Source organism: Protopterus annectens, chromosome 11.part0 (assembly GCF_019279795.1).
Source record: "Protopterus annectens isolate FY-2018-M chromosome 11.part0, PAN1.0, whole genome shotgun sequence".
NCBI classification, from domain to species: Eukaryota; Metazoa; Chordata; order Ceratodontiformes; family Protopteridae; genus Protopterus; species Protopterus annectens.
The window spans coordinates 340,006,351-340,022,809 of NC_056745.1; the positions used below are offsets into that span (position 1 = coordinate 340,006,351).

A 16,459-nucleotide genomic window follows, 5' to 3' on the forward strand; every position below is an offset into this window, starting at 1 on the left:
CAGACCTACTAACTAGCACCACTAACACTGTACTCCCGCACCCTTTTACTTATTTATGCACGAGTCCTATACCGTAAACTGCCTCTAACCCTGCCATTAATAACCCTCCTACTCAACAAAATGTCATACAAACCCCATTCTCATTTCTGCCCATACCCACAGATGCCATAAAGCAACTGCTCAAAAAACTAAAACCTTGCCACACCTCGACTGATAATCTTCTACCACACTACCTCATACTGTCTTCCAGTTCGATTTCCTACCCAATCAGTATCCTTATAACTAGGTCTTTATCCGAATCTGAAGTACCAGACACATGGAAACAATCCCACATCACTCCCCATCCACAAAGGAGGCAACTCTTTTGAACCAACCAACTTCCATCCTATATCCATCTTGACACCCATATCCAAAATTCTTGAGAGAGGTATCCATCAGGAGGTAATGCAATACGTATTGCAAAACAGCCACAGCACATCCTACCTATTATTATCCTATACGGGCATCATGAATACCCCTAGCCTTTGTCATGGTCTCTCTCACCCCCAACTACTGAACACACTGTGTAACTTAGGTTTCTGACATAACACAGTAAAATGCTTTCAGAGCTACCTTGAGGATCATAAACAAGCAGTGAAATGGTCCAACAAACTCTCACCCTTTCTCCACAACCCTACTGGAGTCCCTCAAAGCTCCAACCTCAGCCCCTACTCTTCAACATTTTCACTAACAACCTTCACATTTCCTCCCACCCTGGAACCCTCATTCAATATGCTGATGATTCCAGCATAATCTGTACTGCTCAATCACTACCAGAACTGCTTTCAACAACTCAACAGTCCTTTACTGCAGTCAAATCCTGGCAAAAAATGCCCAACTCTTTCTTAATCCGAGGAAGACTAAACTAGTACTCTTTCTTTTGCCTCTTGTCACCAATCATTTCAACATCTTTGCATCTGACAACACTGTCACAGAAATAGTGCAGGAAACCAAACTTCTGGGAGTAATCATTGACAGTAAACTTTCTTTCAACCCCCATATACAGCAAAATATAAAGAAAAGTCATCAAAAACTGGGACTGTTATATACAAACAAACATTTCTTAACTACAGCAACCAAAGCTACCGTAGCAAAAACCTTTTTACTTCCCTGCCTTCCTTATAGTGCCCCTATCCTAACTAATTTACAAACTTCTACCTTAAGCAAGATGGAACAGTGCTAATGTAAAGTTGCGAAGTTTGCCACAAACTCTAAATATCACACACACCACTGCAATCCACTGCTAGAACTAAACTGGCTAGACATTCTCAACCAACTTCATTCAGCTATTCACTTTGTACAACTGTATTTTCAAGCCTACTGCCTGCCCTGCGCTACCATCCTAGTCACACCTTATACACCAGATAGATCCCTATGATCAAAATACAAAAATCTCTTAGCTATCTCAAAACTCACCAAAAAAAAAAAAAGGTCACTGTATTCATATTCTGATTCTAAACTGTGGAATTCACTACTTCTAGCTACCATATCTATGTCTTGCCTAACCCACTTTAAAGCCTCTTTAAAAATAAAAGTATCTCAAAAATACATGACTCTACTCCTGTATAAATCCAGCCTAAAGTTCTTCTCTTCCTCTTCTTCCACACTAGCTCCATCCTCTTCTTCTGGCTCATCTCACTCCTTCACAGTCCACAAGATCCTAAGTCTCTCTTAACTCCTTCTCTGTTTCTATACCATATACTTAAGCTACTGCTCAGGCTGTAATGCCTCTGTTCTTCTTAACTCTCTCACTATCTTCCTGCATCACTAACTGTTCAGCTGTTATTTTCCTAACTTAAGTCAAAATTTTATGTTTCATGTACTAACTCAGCTGATGTCATACATTGCACTACCTACGTACTATTTTTATACATTTTATGTACTCATAGGCTATGTGTATGCTGCTAGAATGACTAAAATTGTCTATAATGATATAACTCTATAGGATTATCTAGATGTGTAATACATCTTGTAACCTAGTTTATGTTCAGTCAACTTATTTTTGTATAGTATTCTTCATGTCACTTGCATTGTTTATGGACTATACTATGTTTGTTTTGTACGGTATGTGGAGCTTTTCTCCCTGGGCCTCTGCTGAAAACAGGTTCTGTAGATCCAGTAAGACCACCCCGGTAAACAAATGTCAAATAAATAAATAATCAATAAAATAAATAAATATAGATGTGTGCTGTATATTGTGATACATATTTTCAGTGTTACATATACACACGTGTGTGTGTGTGTGTGTGTGTGTGCATATACATATATACATATATATATATATATATATATATATATATATATATATATATATATATATATATATATATATATATATGTATATATATATATATATATATATATGTATATACACACACCCACACACACACACACACACACACACACACACACACACACACACACACACACATATGCATACATATACACATATATTTGTGTGCGTGTGTATACTTGGAAGTTTCTAAACTTCAAAACATTGCAGACTGTAATGTCAAGACAAAAAAATTGAAAAAAATATTGAAAATACACAGTGCATTGTTTGAGATGTCCCCACATTCCCTGCTCCTTATATATTCCAACTCCGAGATCTCACAATACCGGGGAGGAGGCATGTTCCCCATCTGCAGTATTATAGTAATCTTACTCAACTGTGGATCAACTGTTTTGCTGACCAAATTGTGTCAACAACACAGTTGTCAACTGTTCCTATGGTCGGCCTAAACAATGCCTCATATATATTTATTTACATATATACATGCATGTGTGTGTGTGTGTGTGTGTGTGTGTGTATATATATATATATATATATATATATATATATATATATGTGTATAGATATAGATATATATATATATATATATATATATATATATAGATATAGATATAGATATAGATATTTAAGCTTAAAACAATACAAGTAGACAAGACATTCCATATAAAAACACATTAAAAAAAAAAAAAAAAGAATACTCGGGAAAATTAAGAATAAAATTTGAAAAGTTCATTTGCTACTTCATTCCTGTCCAAACTGAAATATGTTTGTATTCCAAAAACGTTTTATATCATTCAGACTTTGGGAAATCAGATAAAGGAGACACTTGCCATTTTTTCAGTGTAAGCCTTTTAATCATATTTTAATTATTTTGTTGAATTATAGTTCATAACTGTCTTATGTACAGCACGTCTTGTTTTATCGCATTTGTTTTTTTATCAGGCTTTAGAATTCAGTTGTTTTCATAGGTTCATAGGTGTGTACTAGGCTAATGGCCCTGGAACCTTTACAAGCCTAGCCCCCAAATAATTGCCCAGGCACCTTGTTTTTAATTATTCAATATTTTTTATTTCAGACTTAGAAAATTCATAACAAATTAAAAACTTTAGGATGAGAGCAGTTGGGCTGTAGAACTCACAAGTCCTTGGCTGTGTTATATTGACATGGCTTTAATCACCCAGACTGTTTTGTCAGGACGGCTAGAATAGAAATGATAGAGCTGGTTGTTCACAGGATATGCAGATGGCGTCTGTGAGAAAGTCTCAGTTTTATGGAAGTCATGCTAAAGGGCTGCATTTATTGTTTTGACTCCTTGGAAATGGATATCTTTCTGGTCTTCATACTTGTCAGAGTATTTTTTGACTGAAGATGTAAATTGCTTGAAGAGATAGACCCAGCTGAAGGGCTTCCTCTTATATTGTCATTGCAGGTCAGCAGATTAGATACCAAATAACTTTTCCTTACCTTTAAGTCTATCACATGAACGTAGCTGTACCTGTGTTAAATGGATAAGTAACATTTAATTTAAAGGTATGCTTTCATCCTTGTTGGAAATAGACCACAGGCTGTTATTCCTTAGAAAGAAAAGAGCTTCTTCACAAGCATAATCCAAGAAGTCTGTTGTCAGCTTTTGATTTAAAATTGCAGAAAGAAAAGGAGGGCTGATATTTAAATAAAAATATATATTATTCACAATTATAACTGTTTTGTAAGGAAGGGATCAGAGGAAGAACTTGTTCCAAAGACTAAGAACTCTGATCCCAATGGTTAATGAGATACCATTTTATTTTTCTTGTAACAATTATTTTACTGGAAACCATCAGGATGAATAAAACTTACAGAGCTTGAGGAAAGACCTTCATGAAAGAATTTGCTTGGTAAGCAGTCGGTCAAAGTTCATTGTATTTTGCACCTTGTGTGAGGGGGGAGAAATTATGCAGGTTTCAGTAAACAGAATGACTTTCATAAACCTCTCGATCTAAAAAAAGATTAAAATATATTTTGCCCTTACAGAATTTTGAAACTTTGCACACTGAAAGGGCCAGCTGCTTTAGAGACTCGGCTTGGCATTGAAATAGTGATAGATGTATGCATCCTAGGGATTCTTAAATGAATAGACACTGAGGCTAGACAGTGAATCTTATGAAAACTTTAGAAAGGCATAGTGGCAAAGAAAAGAATTGGAAGCAAAATTCCCCTCACAGAATCTGAGGTACTTTCTTTGACTTTGTGATTGGAAGTGTGCAGAAAGTCACTTTGCAAACTCATTCTTCCATCAACAGAGGAAGCAAGATCCATAGTGCAATCACAAACTGTCAGCTTTACAAAACGATTGTTTTTGAGTTCTAGAATTGGCCTTCACTAACTGCTCATTGTTATCACTAGGAACCTTGAGTAAATAAATACCGTTGTTTAAGAAATACTGACATATTAGCCTGTTTCTCCTGTGACTAATAAAGTGAATGGAAGGCTTAACGCTTGTTTCTTGGCATTTACAGAACTGGGTATGAAATATATTTTATTTAGAACTGTGAGGTGTGTCATATTACTGCTGCTGTATCCTTTTCCCAGGAATCTGATGTGATGTGATGTTGAACCACTGTGTTGTAAAATGGGAAATTGACCTCCTGTATTTAAAGGGATGAGAATAGTCTGAAGTAAAAGATGCTGGTAGTTGCTACTGAAAGTGAGTAGAGAGGCTTGATTGTTGTTATACTGATCCATCACCAGGGATGCAGAGAGTGGGTTTACAGCTGGGGTTGTACTCTCTTCCATTCCAGTGTGGTACTAGGTGACTGTACTTGGCGGTTGAGCCCGTTAGGTCTTTCTGCTGCTTCCACAGTTCATATCTTAAGAATCCTTGATATTGTTCATCAGATAACAATCTAAGACCCTCACTGTCATTATCTGTACTGTCTGGAAGAGGAGCATGACACAACTCCCTGTCATAAGTCATTCAACTTTGGCTAGCTACAGATGTAATAGAGAGAACCCCATGGCTTGATTGCTACCCAGATTTTGGAGCTGCTGTAGAGTGCTCAACATACAGATCAGCACTTGTTTCCATTCACAGCTGTTTTTGTCAGAGCAACATCAGACCAGACTGCTCTACTTTGGTCACCCATATGTAGTGGTAGGTCCATTTTGGGAATTGCCTTGTAATCCTCATGTGGTGTGACTGTCTTCTTTGTTAGCAAGGACTGAAGCTTACACCTGTTTTCTGCTTTAGCCTTTGGCTAAGTACATTCTGGGGTGTTGGAGCCACTTTTTTCATTGTCAGTGGACCAGAGTATGACAGCAATATACCTGATCCCCAACTGAGTCATTTGGCCTTAGTTTACTAGCTGTACTGAGACCACAGGTTCTTCTCTCCCTATTGCCTGTCCTCTCTCAAGTACAGCAAGACCTACTGATCCAAACTAACACATGGGGTCTCTTCTTGCCATGGTTGGTACTTTAAGATATTAGACATTAGAAAGTTAATTGAAGTCTGTTGGGACCTGGATACTCAAGTGGACAAATGTAGCCATCAGGACCATCTCCTGATAACAATGGAAATCTTTATGCCACCTTTGCCAACTGCGGTCCTGAGCACCAGCTCCTCTTATGTGATAATGTTCATGTGGCTGTCACATGCTCTGTCATCAGTGTCCAAGCACTTCCTTATTGGAACTGATAGGGAAGCAGGCTTTCCTTGCCCTCATTTGTCCTACGTGGAATCAGTGGACCTGAAGATTGTTATCACAGCCAGAGACAGACACACACACACACACACACACACACACACACACACACACACACACACACACACACACACACACACACACACACACACACACACACACATCTCCTGTTTTGATAATATCTCCTTCAGAGAAAATTTGAGGCTCTTGAACTCCATTTTGGACTGCCCATAGCCTCTAGTCATTCTGTACGTAGGCATCTCAATGAGTATCTGGAAAGAAAGAGGAGGAGCCCTGGTTCATTCTCCCATTTGGGGCCTGTTATTATAGAAGCTGTATTTAGCCAGATACCATATCACTTTGGCACCTTGCGTTCAGACAAGGGGTATAAGCTTTGGACAGGGTGATCAAGAAAATATTTGCCTGCTCTGTGTTAGGGCTTAGATCACTTAATATTTGTGTCAGGCATGCAGATGGCTACTGCCCAGGGTGTTATGCCTCTGCTGCCATAGTGTGCCTAGATGATATTGCTGGACATTATGCAGTCATTTTGGCACATCATTGTCTGGGATCTACACAACATTATCCTTTGGCTAATACAGGATGGGCACTGCTTTCAATATAAAGTGCTGGCATTTGAACTTTTTTTTGTAGTGAGTGTTTGCCAATGTGCTGATCATGGCATTTTAAGCTGTGCTGGAGAAAGAACTGTATGCATTCTCCTATGCAGGTGATTGACTTCTGATAGAATCATCAAAGGATTCCCTTGTGATGTCCTGGAGTGACATCCCATGGCTGCAGTATATGAGGAATGCCATAATGTAGAAGTAATCTCAGATCCTTTCTCAGAGGATTGCTTTCATCATCTTGGATTTGGACTCTCACTATTGTTAATATTTTCTGCCCGTGGAGGATATGAACTTGCCATGCTGGGTTGGGATGTAGTGGGTGGTCCAGACTTAGAGCCTTCTGCACTTTCTGGAATTGATGGCCACTTTGATCTTCATCATATTACTTGCACACTTAACTGTGTTTTGCGGTAGACTGAGATGCCCTTGACTTATAGTAATCATCTATTCACATATCCTCTTCTAGTGTCAGATCTTTGTCATCAAGTTTGAGAGTTGTGAACACCCCCCACCAGCTTTTAGTTGTGCCTTCCCTTATTAAAGACAAACCTATTAACTATTATAGGTTCTGATATTTGATGCCTTGCTTGTGGGGTGGGGGAGCACACTTTGCCTTTTCCATGGCTCAGGGGGAATTGGTCCTTCCTGGAGAGGAGGCTTCATATCAGCCACTGGGTGCTGCATGTTGTTCTACTGGTTCTTGGAGAGGTGTAGGAAGCTGCTTCTGATGTCTGTCCTGATTCTTTCGGGCAAGCAATCTGTTTATTGGTACTTAATTAAGTAAGACATCATGCTGCTATACCTTTGTGCAGGGAAAGCTATTGTGTATCTGGTGGCAGAGAGCCCTGGACAGAACCATGACTTTCTCAAGAGTTCCATTCTGACTGATGCAAACATACACATGCACTGTCTGAGCCTCTTCTCCATTCCTGTTCTGTGTTTCTGTGATTCACTGACTCCATTTAGTTTGGAATTTCCAGAAATGAGGCAGCAAATAGATTAATGTCTTTGCTGTGCAAGATAATGTCTCCCTCTTCTGCCTGATGCAGCGGGAGGGAGTTTGCAGTAGATGCTTTCTGTATCCTGTATCAAGAGAGATTCCTGTACATCTTCCCTCCATTTCCACTGATTCCATACCTCATCACAAAATTCAGAAAAAGTTATCCTGTTTGCTTCCTTGTGGCCTACAGTTGTGTGGTTTTAGGCTCTTGGGTCCCTTGTAGTAAAGGAAACACTCCTGGTTTTAGCTAGGGGGATATCCCAAATTTGGGGTGCTTCTTGCTATAGGCAGTGTAAGTCTGCTGTGTTCCTTACCAGGTGCCAGAAGGGACTGAGTTTGTCTTCCATCTAACAGACATATACTTCCAACCTGAAGAGATTGTCCACTTTGACTGAGCAGTAGCCTTTACCACTTGAGATGGTTACTCTGCAGGAAGTTCTACCCTTTCTTGTATGCCTCTGTGATTTTGATCTTGGTTATCTACGGTTAAACTGAATTTGTCAAGTATTTGTTCTCCTCCATGGCCATGTGGATAGCAGGAGTGTAGCCCTCCATTGTCTGGTCAAGGAGTTCCTTAGATGGTTTTGTATTTTTGCCTGACTTTGAAGAACCTCTGTCTTCCACGAGATTTGAATTTTACGAGTGACAGCTTTCTGTGGTCCTTTTGAACTTGCTGCCTTGGTGGCACTGAAGTGTTTGTTTCTTGGGAAATAATTTTCCTGGTAGCCATCATCACTTTTCACAGGATTTTGAAGATGCAGACCCTTATATGTAGGAATCTGTTTCTGTTTTTTTCCCAAGGACTACCTGTTTCTTAGGACTAACCAAAGATTTTTTCCTGAAGTGTATGGTAAGAATTGTTATCAAACCAGTCTTTTCATCTCCATATCTTCTTACAAGAAAATAAAAAAACATGGTGAAAAAAGGCCTTTCTAACCCTGAATGTACATCGCCAGCTCAGTCTTTATCTAAAATGGGTATGTGAGTGTAGAAAGACAGAATCGTTTTAATTTTTTTAACCTCCTTTGTTGTGTGAGGGAATGGATGGCAGTTGCCAAGCAAAGCTTTCCAGGTAGATCATTAACTGCTTTTTATTTTGCTCTCATGCAGTTCAGAAACGATGTGTATTCCCCCCAGATTCTTAGTGGATATCTTTTTTAAATTTGCTGGCAAGATTTACTGATCAATTTGCTGATGATGACTGTGGTGTTATCTTCCTTTGCTTGCTAACATTTCCATGCTGCAGTTCATTTCATTTTTGGCGCTTTGTTTCATTTCTTGGTACTTGAAAAGCCATTTGTTGATTAAGGAGGATTTTGTATCTGTATTTGAGGACTGAAACCACTGTGTGCTTGTATGCAAATTGTTTTATTCACTGTTGTGTCTTAATGTACTGATTGACTGGTGAGTCTTGGATATTTTCACCCTGCACCAAGATTACTTATTGCAAGGCCTCAGTTTGCTTTGCAGTGGAGAATACATTCATGACTGTGGAATACTCCTGGTTCTTTGCTAAGAGTACTAATCCTTTCATTGACATTGTTGAATCTGGGTCTTATGTGACAGTTATTCTATTTGTTCCATACAAATCTACTCATTTTTTTCTATGTAATTCACACATGTAAGTCTTGGAAGTCTACAGATACATTATTCATTGTGAGGTGTGCTTTTGAGTCATTGACATTGATTCATACTCTGATTTATCTAGGTATTTTGAAGTGTTCATTCTAGTTAACTGAGTTCCATTGCTATCTAATTTAATTAATTTAGCTTTTTTAGTTTGTTTTTTGGACAAATCTCTAACTTTTTATTATTTATTTATTTATTATTTATTTACATTTGTTGACCGGGAATGTCCGACTGGACGTATAGTTACAGATGAAGAATATAGTACATCAGTAGACAGCTAGAATCTTTATCTGCGAAGTACATAACAGACAATAACAATTGTTACTATAAGAAGTTCCTGCTGTATAATAAGTAGTAGGCTTATAAGCATCCGAGCTTGCTATAATCAAGGTAGTTAGTAGGGTGGAAAGAAAGGTAGTGGTTGGATGGGGTGGGTGATATTAGAGTGGGAGTTGCAAGGGCATAGCCAGCATGATTTTAGGTGCGCTTTTAGTAAAGTTTTGAAGTGGATGCGTGATGGTATGGAGGTAAATGTGGGTGGGAGGGAGTTCCATAATTTGGCTATGGTGCAAGAGAATAGTGCTTCACCAGCAGAGTTATTGGCTTTAGTGATCTGCAAGTGATTTTTGTTGCTGGATCTTAGTGGTCTGGTGGTGCGATAGGGTTGGAGTAGATTCTGGAGGGTGGATGGTTTATTAGTTTGTGGGTGAGTGTGAGTTGAGGTGAGGGAGTTCAAGCCAGCCCAGTTCAGCAAGTGAGAGACAGTGGTGTCTACAGTAGGATGCCCCTGTGGCGAATATGGTGATTTTGTTGTAGCAGGTCTCTAGCGTGTTTAGATCGCATTGCCTTAGGTTTGGTATATATTGGAGAGGCATAAAGTAGGGTGGAGATAAGGTGGGAATTTGCTACTGAAATCTTTTCTGCTTTGGTGAGAAGTTGCTTATTTCTGTATAATGCTCCTAGTTTTTTGTGGACTTTTTTATGGTCATGGATATGTGAATGTCAAATTTTAGTTTGTCTATTTCCACTCCTAGCAAATTGGTGTGTTCTGTTAGGTGTATAGTGGTGTTGTCTTTTGCTGTGATGTTAAAGTGAGAATTGTTTTGAGTATGTTTGGTGGGTGGGTTGGAAGATGAGTAGTTTAGTTTTGTTTGGGTTGAGTATTAATTGGGCATCAGATAACCAAGTTTCAACAGAGGAAAAGGCTTCCTGTGTGACTTTTTGCAGTTTGGGTAGGAACTGGGCTGAGCAGATGATGTTGAGTCATCTGCGTATTGTATGAGTGTGCCATGTTTGGTGGCAGAGGCTAGATTATTGCTGAAAATAGAGAAAAGTAGGGGTCCATGGATGGATCCTTGGGGAACCCCTATAGAGACCGGTAGTTGGGGAGATATGTCATCCTGCCATACAACGGATTATTGGCGGTCAGACAGGTAACTCTGAAACCACTTGGTGATTGATTGAGAGAAGGATATGTTCTTGAGGACAGAGATGAGTTGTTTGTGTGGGACTATGTCAAATGCTTTAGATAGGTCTAGGAAAGTAGCAGAGGAGAGATAGCCATTGTTTTTATGCTGAAGGATAGTGTTAGTAAAGGAGAGTAAGGCAGTGGTGGTGCTATGGTTTGGTCGAAAACCATGCTGAGTATTGGAAAGGAGATTGTTACTAAGGAGGTAGTCTGAGACCTGAGAGTGAATGCATCTTTCTAGTATTTTGGAGAGTGGAGAGAGAATAGTTATGGGGTGGTAATTGGTTAGTTCTGTGGAGGGGCCGCCTTTGTGGAGTGGAATTATATGTGATACTTTACATAGTGTGGGAACGTAACTTTCTGACAGTGATCAGTTAAACAAGATGGATACTGGGTAGACCAGAGTGTCAGCTGCAATTTGTAGGTATTCACTTTGGAGGTTGTCTGCTGCTAATTTGGTAGGCTTAAGTTTAGTTAACAGTTTTTTCTATGTTGGAGGTAGGTAAAAGAGAAAAAGAGAAGGTGGTGGGGAGATTACTAGTTGAAGATGTAGATTGGAGGGGAGGGGGGTTGTGTTGTTTAGCTAGTGATAGTATGGTTTGTGTGAAGTGTGTGTTGAATGAGGTAGCAATATTTTCGGAGGAGTGAGGGATATTAGGAGGAGCGGTACTGACTTTACCTGGGTGGAGGATGGAGTTTATGGAGGACCAAAATTGTTTGGGGTTGTGTTGGGAGGAGTCTAGGGCAGATTGGTAGTATTGGAATTTGTCCTGTTTTATTAGCTTTTTGACTCTGTTGCATAGTTTTAGGAATTTCTGTCTGGTTGAGGGAGTTTTAGTTTTGTGCCAGTGCTCCCAGGCTTTTTCCCTGTTTTTCATTTCTGACTTAGTGGTTTTCTGTAGCCATGGGGAGGGTTGTGCTTTGGTTCTGGAAAGTCTTATGGGGGCATGGTAATTAAGGATGCTCAGGAAGGTAGTATTAAAAAATTCAACTGCCTCATCAAGACTGAGGTACTTTAGAGGATGCCAGTTACATTCTTTGAGGGATGAGATTAATGTGAGTGGGTTAAAGTTTAGTTTTTTATATATCTGACGGTAGATGACAGTTTTAGCTTGGTATAGGTATTTTTTGAGTGGGAATGTTGGGGAGTGATCACTGAGACTATCTGATAAGCAGCCTGTTATATATGACTGGGGGCTCTTACTGACTAGTATCCAATCCAGGGTAGTGTGCTTGTTGGAGTTTTTATTTATCCTGGTTGGCAAATGGACTAGTTGGGTGAAGCCATGAAGCTTTACATGATGGGTTGGATGATTGCCAGAACAGGATTGCCAGTCAATATTGAAATCACCTAAAATTATAGTGTCTTAGGGGAGATGGTGGGTAGGCCAGCTGATGAGGTTTCTAGTGGAGGGATGTTTTGGCCAGGTGGGAAGTAGCATCCAATTATGCTGGTGGTTTTGTTTTGGTTTATTTTGAGGTTGGTATATATTATTTCTTCATTGCCTATTTGTGGAGCTGATGATTTTAAGATTTGGATGTTTAGATGCTGTTTAAATATTATAGCTACACCGCCTCCTTTCTTGTTTAGCCGGTCTACCCTTAGTATGCCGTAACCGGTAGGGAGGATTTGTTCACTGGTAATGTGAGGTTTTAGCCAGGTTTCTGTCAGGATGACTATATCTGGGGAGTACAAGTCTATGGTGGCATGGAGTTCATAGACTTTGTTGGATATACTTCTAATATTTAGGCTTAGTATAAGGAAGTCACTTGGCTTTCTATTGGCTGTGATATGGGAGAAGTAGTGGTTTCTAGTCTGATTATGAGGATTGGTGTTGGAGATGGTAGGGCCAGGGTTGGGTTGGATGTCTCCACTTAGGGCTAGTTTTGATATGCATGAGGTTATTAGATTTCTCAGTTTTTTAATGTGTTTGTTTATTAGGGAAACTTTATGTTTGTGCTCTGTGGGTAATAGGTATGGTGGGAAGGTTACTATGTTAAGTTGTATGGATGCCTTATGTTTGAGTAGTATAGTTGCTAGAATATGCGGGGGGTGCATAGGGATGGTTCTTGAGTTGGTGGGAGGGGAGCTGAGTGAGGGTGAGACATGAGTGGTGGTGTGAGTAGTAGTACAGTGGTAGTGGTTGAGTGGGAGAATGATGGAGTTTTGGTAGTATGTAAGATATGCAAGGAGGGTGCATGCAGGCAGCATAGGTAAGGAATGCTTATACATGTTAGCTGAGGAGGAGTGATAGTTGTGGGAAGATGGAGGAGGTAGTGTTGGGTTTAGTGCCGTGGTTGGCTATTGGAAAGATGGGAAAAGTTTGTGAGTATAATAAAGGTAGGACCACTGGGGGAGGGAGGAAATAGGGGGCAGGGTGGGGAGCAAAGCGGGTAGCGACCCTGTTAGTTGCTCTTATGAGGGGGCTGAAAACAATCAGGTAACAGAGTAAACTGATAAATGAACATATGATAGTGAATGTGGAGACTCAGGTAGGTTTTGCAGTTTTTGCAATTTCTTTGGGGTATTTTTTGCTCTTTTCCTTCGTTTGTATCTCCACTTCCATTATGACTTGTCTGCTCTAGAGATCTTTATTGTCCTCTGCCATTTGCCTCTTTGTTCTTTTATATGTTTGAGAGATCAGAGGTTAAGTATAGCAAAGAGCCATAGGGTGGGAGTAGAAATGGGTTGATTTTTTGTATGGCTTGACCCAGACAGCCTTGTCTAAGTAAGGAATACTGGGTGCCCTAGCAAGGTGAAACACAATCTGCACAATGGTTTTCCCTTTGTTATTATGTTACTTCAGGAGTCAGGGTGTCTACTGTGCTATTTTAGCAGAATTTTCTTTTGTGTGGCCCTGTTTCTGATGTGCTTTGTAATTGCAGGTTGATGCACAGAAAACTTGGTGTCGTATCTGATTTGTGGAATACACTCAGCCTGGTTTTCTTCACAGAGACCCCATTGAATAGTAATTTGGATTCTAATTTAGCAATACCTTTAGCCTCAGTTATCCACATTATTCACAGCCCTTGGCAGGGCAGTATTGGTGGTAGTGTATTTCTGTTTTCTTTTCAGAACTTGAGGAGTCCCAGGTGAACATTAAAAGTTTCAGTACAGTGAGTTGTAGTTCTTACCTTGTGTTCCATCCAGCCAGCTAACTAGGGGCATTTCTGCAAGAGTTCTTATTTCTTTTTTGACATTCTGCAAAACCACCCAAAGTGTTAATTTTGGGTTACAGATTGAATGACCTTGCCTTTAAACCACTCAGTCTTTTGGAGGGTTTTGGTTTCACCCAGATATTTACTGCCACTACTGCCCATGTACATGGATACACTTTGGATTTGTTTTTTCAGATGGGTCTTATGGCCAGGGGCATGTTGATGAAACCCATTTCTTGCTCCAGCCATGAAACTGTGTCCTGTCAGTGAACCTGTACTGAGTGTAACAATCCTTAGTTCATGTTTGGCAAATTGCTTAGTTTTATATCCAGCTTTTGCTCAACAGAGTTATCCCAGGTAACCTAAACTGGTTATTTGGACTCTGGCTGGTCAGTAGCTTATTGACCCAGGGGTGTTGGGTTTTATGGCAAAAAACACACTGGCCAGTAGGGACACATAGAACCCGCTCACCATTAGTATGGATCCCTGGCATAGGTCAGAGGAGGCCGTATTCTTATTCCATTTTTCACTGTCAAATACCCTTGCCCATGTTTGGCAAAATTAGTCAACACAATCATATCACCTACTACCAATTTTTACACCATTGAGTGGCTAGCCCTGACATGGAATGCAGTCTGTGATCCATGTTCTCCTGTTTAGAGGATATTGTGCACCACAGCTGATATTCATAGCTGTTGGTCTATACATCTCTTCCCCTGATAGGCACCATGTGGAGTCTGTGCTGCTGCCCACAACACCATTCTTGGGTGAGTTTGAGGTGGAAACACCCATCATGTTTTTAGGAGATGGAAAGAACACAACAGGGAAAACATGGAAACTCCATAGAGGCATTGGCCAGAGGCCAGGATTGAACCTTGTTCCTTGTGCATGGGTGGCAAAGACGTTTACCATTATAATAACTTTGCTGTCACCACATGGGCTGCAGCAGGTATATGTGTTCCTGTCCATGCTTGTTTCCCCAGGATACAGCAGGTATATGTATTCTTGTGCATGCACATGTCCCTGGGCTACAGCTGGTACATGGGCTCCTGTGCAGGAATGCATCCCCAGGCTACAGCATGTACATGTACTCCTGTGCATGCATGTATTCCCAGGTTACAGCATGTAGATGTGCTCCTGTTCATGCATGTGTCCCCGGGCTATGATAGATACACGTGTTCCTGTGCATGCATGTGTCCCCAGGCTATGGCAGGTACATGTTCTCCTTTGTATATATGTCTTCCCGGACTACAGCAGGTATATGTTCTCCTGTGCATGCATGTATCCCAGGACTGCAGGTACATCTGTTCCTTTGCATACATGTGCCCCTAGGCTATGCCAGGTACACGTGCTCCAGTGCATGCTTGTATTCCTGGGCTGCTGCAGTGCATGCATGTGCTCCTGGTCTACTGCAGGTAGATGTGCTACAGTGAATGCATGTGCCCCTGGGCTAGAGGTACAGGTACATGGGCTCCTGTGCGTGCTTGTATCCCTGGGCTATAGAAGGTAAATGTTCTGCTGTGCATGCATCCTGTATTCCCTGGGCTACAGCAAGTACTTGTGTTCCTGTGATTGCCTGTATCCCCGGGCTACAGAAGGTAAATGTACTGCTGTGCATGTATACATGCATGTATCCCCAGGTTACAGCAGGTACATGTGTTCGTATGCAGCTTGTACCCCCGGGCTATAGCAGATACATGTGGTCTTCTGCATGCATGTATCCCCAGGCTACAGCAGGTACATGTGTTCCTATGCATGCATGTATCCCCAGGCTACAGCAGGTACTTGTGTTCCTATGCATGCATGTATCCCAGTGCTACAGCATTCATGCATGCTGTTTGGTTGTTGCTTGTTCTAAGCCCCCCCCGGATGCGCATGCCCGCAGTTGCTGCTCATTCCTCACCCTCCATGGTTGGCTCCGCTCCACCCAGGTCATTAATCGAACCTAGATCACCTGGATAATAATCCAGGCTTTATCTCTGTGCAGCACAGAGCTGACTCAAATGCAGTTGCTTTGTATATTAACAGTCTGACATACAGGAAATAAATACAGTTTGTCCTTAGTAGAGTTCATCTTGCTTTTTAAATCTAACTTTTTCAGGATGCAGCAGTGTCATTTCTTTTCAGTAAGTAATATTAAAGTCAAAATTAATACCTTGTTTTGATGACGTGTTTAATCAGAAACATTACAATGTATGAGAAAGCTTATTTTTTGTAAATGAAGACCTGCAGGCATCGGCTCCGAATTTCCGACGTCTGCCTCGAGCCTCGGCTTCGGCCTCATTCTGGTTCCCTCTTCTTGAGCAGGATTCTCTCGGAGTGCAGGGGAGGATAGTTGGGGGCTGTGGTTCGCCCCTGGCTTCTGATCTCAGCCAGCAGTCGCTTAGGCCGATTCCTCCCTCTATGGTGCCTTGGGGCAATAATGGCTATTCTCGGCTTTTCAGTTAGGGTCCTCTTCTCCAGGGCCTCTTCGAAGAACGGCTCTTCCTAAGGCTCCTGTCGCCCATATCCCTCTCAGCACTTCTGCTGTTCCTTCTGTAGACCCTTCCCAGGTGGATC

General features: G+C 40.9%; 1 protein-coding gene across 3 annotated transcripts in view; it reads left to right on the forward strand.

Annotated features, from left to right (window-relative positions):
- Positions 1-16,459, forward strand: part of NT5DC3 (5'-nucleotidase domain containing 3) — a 968,426-nt gene that overhangs the window by 404,136 nt on the left and 547,831 nt on the right. The gene's annotated exons all lie outside the window — the stretch shown is intronic.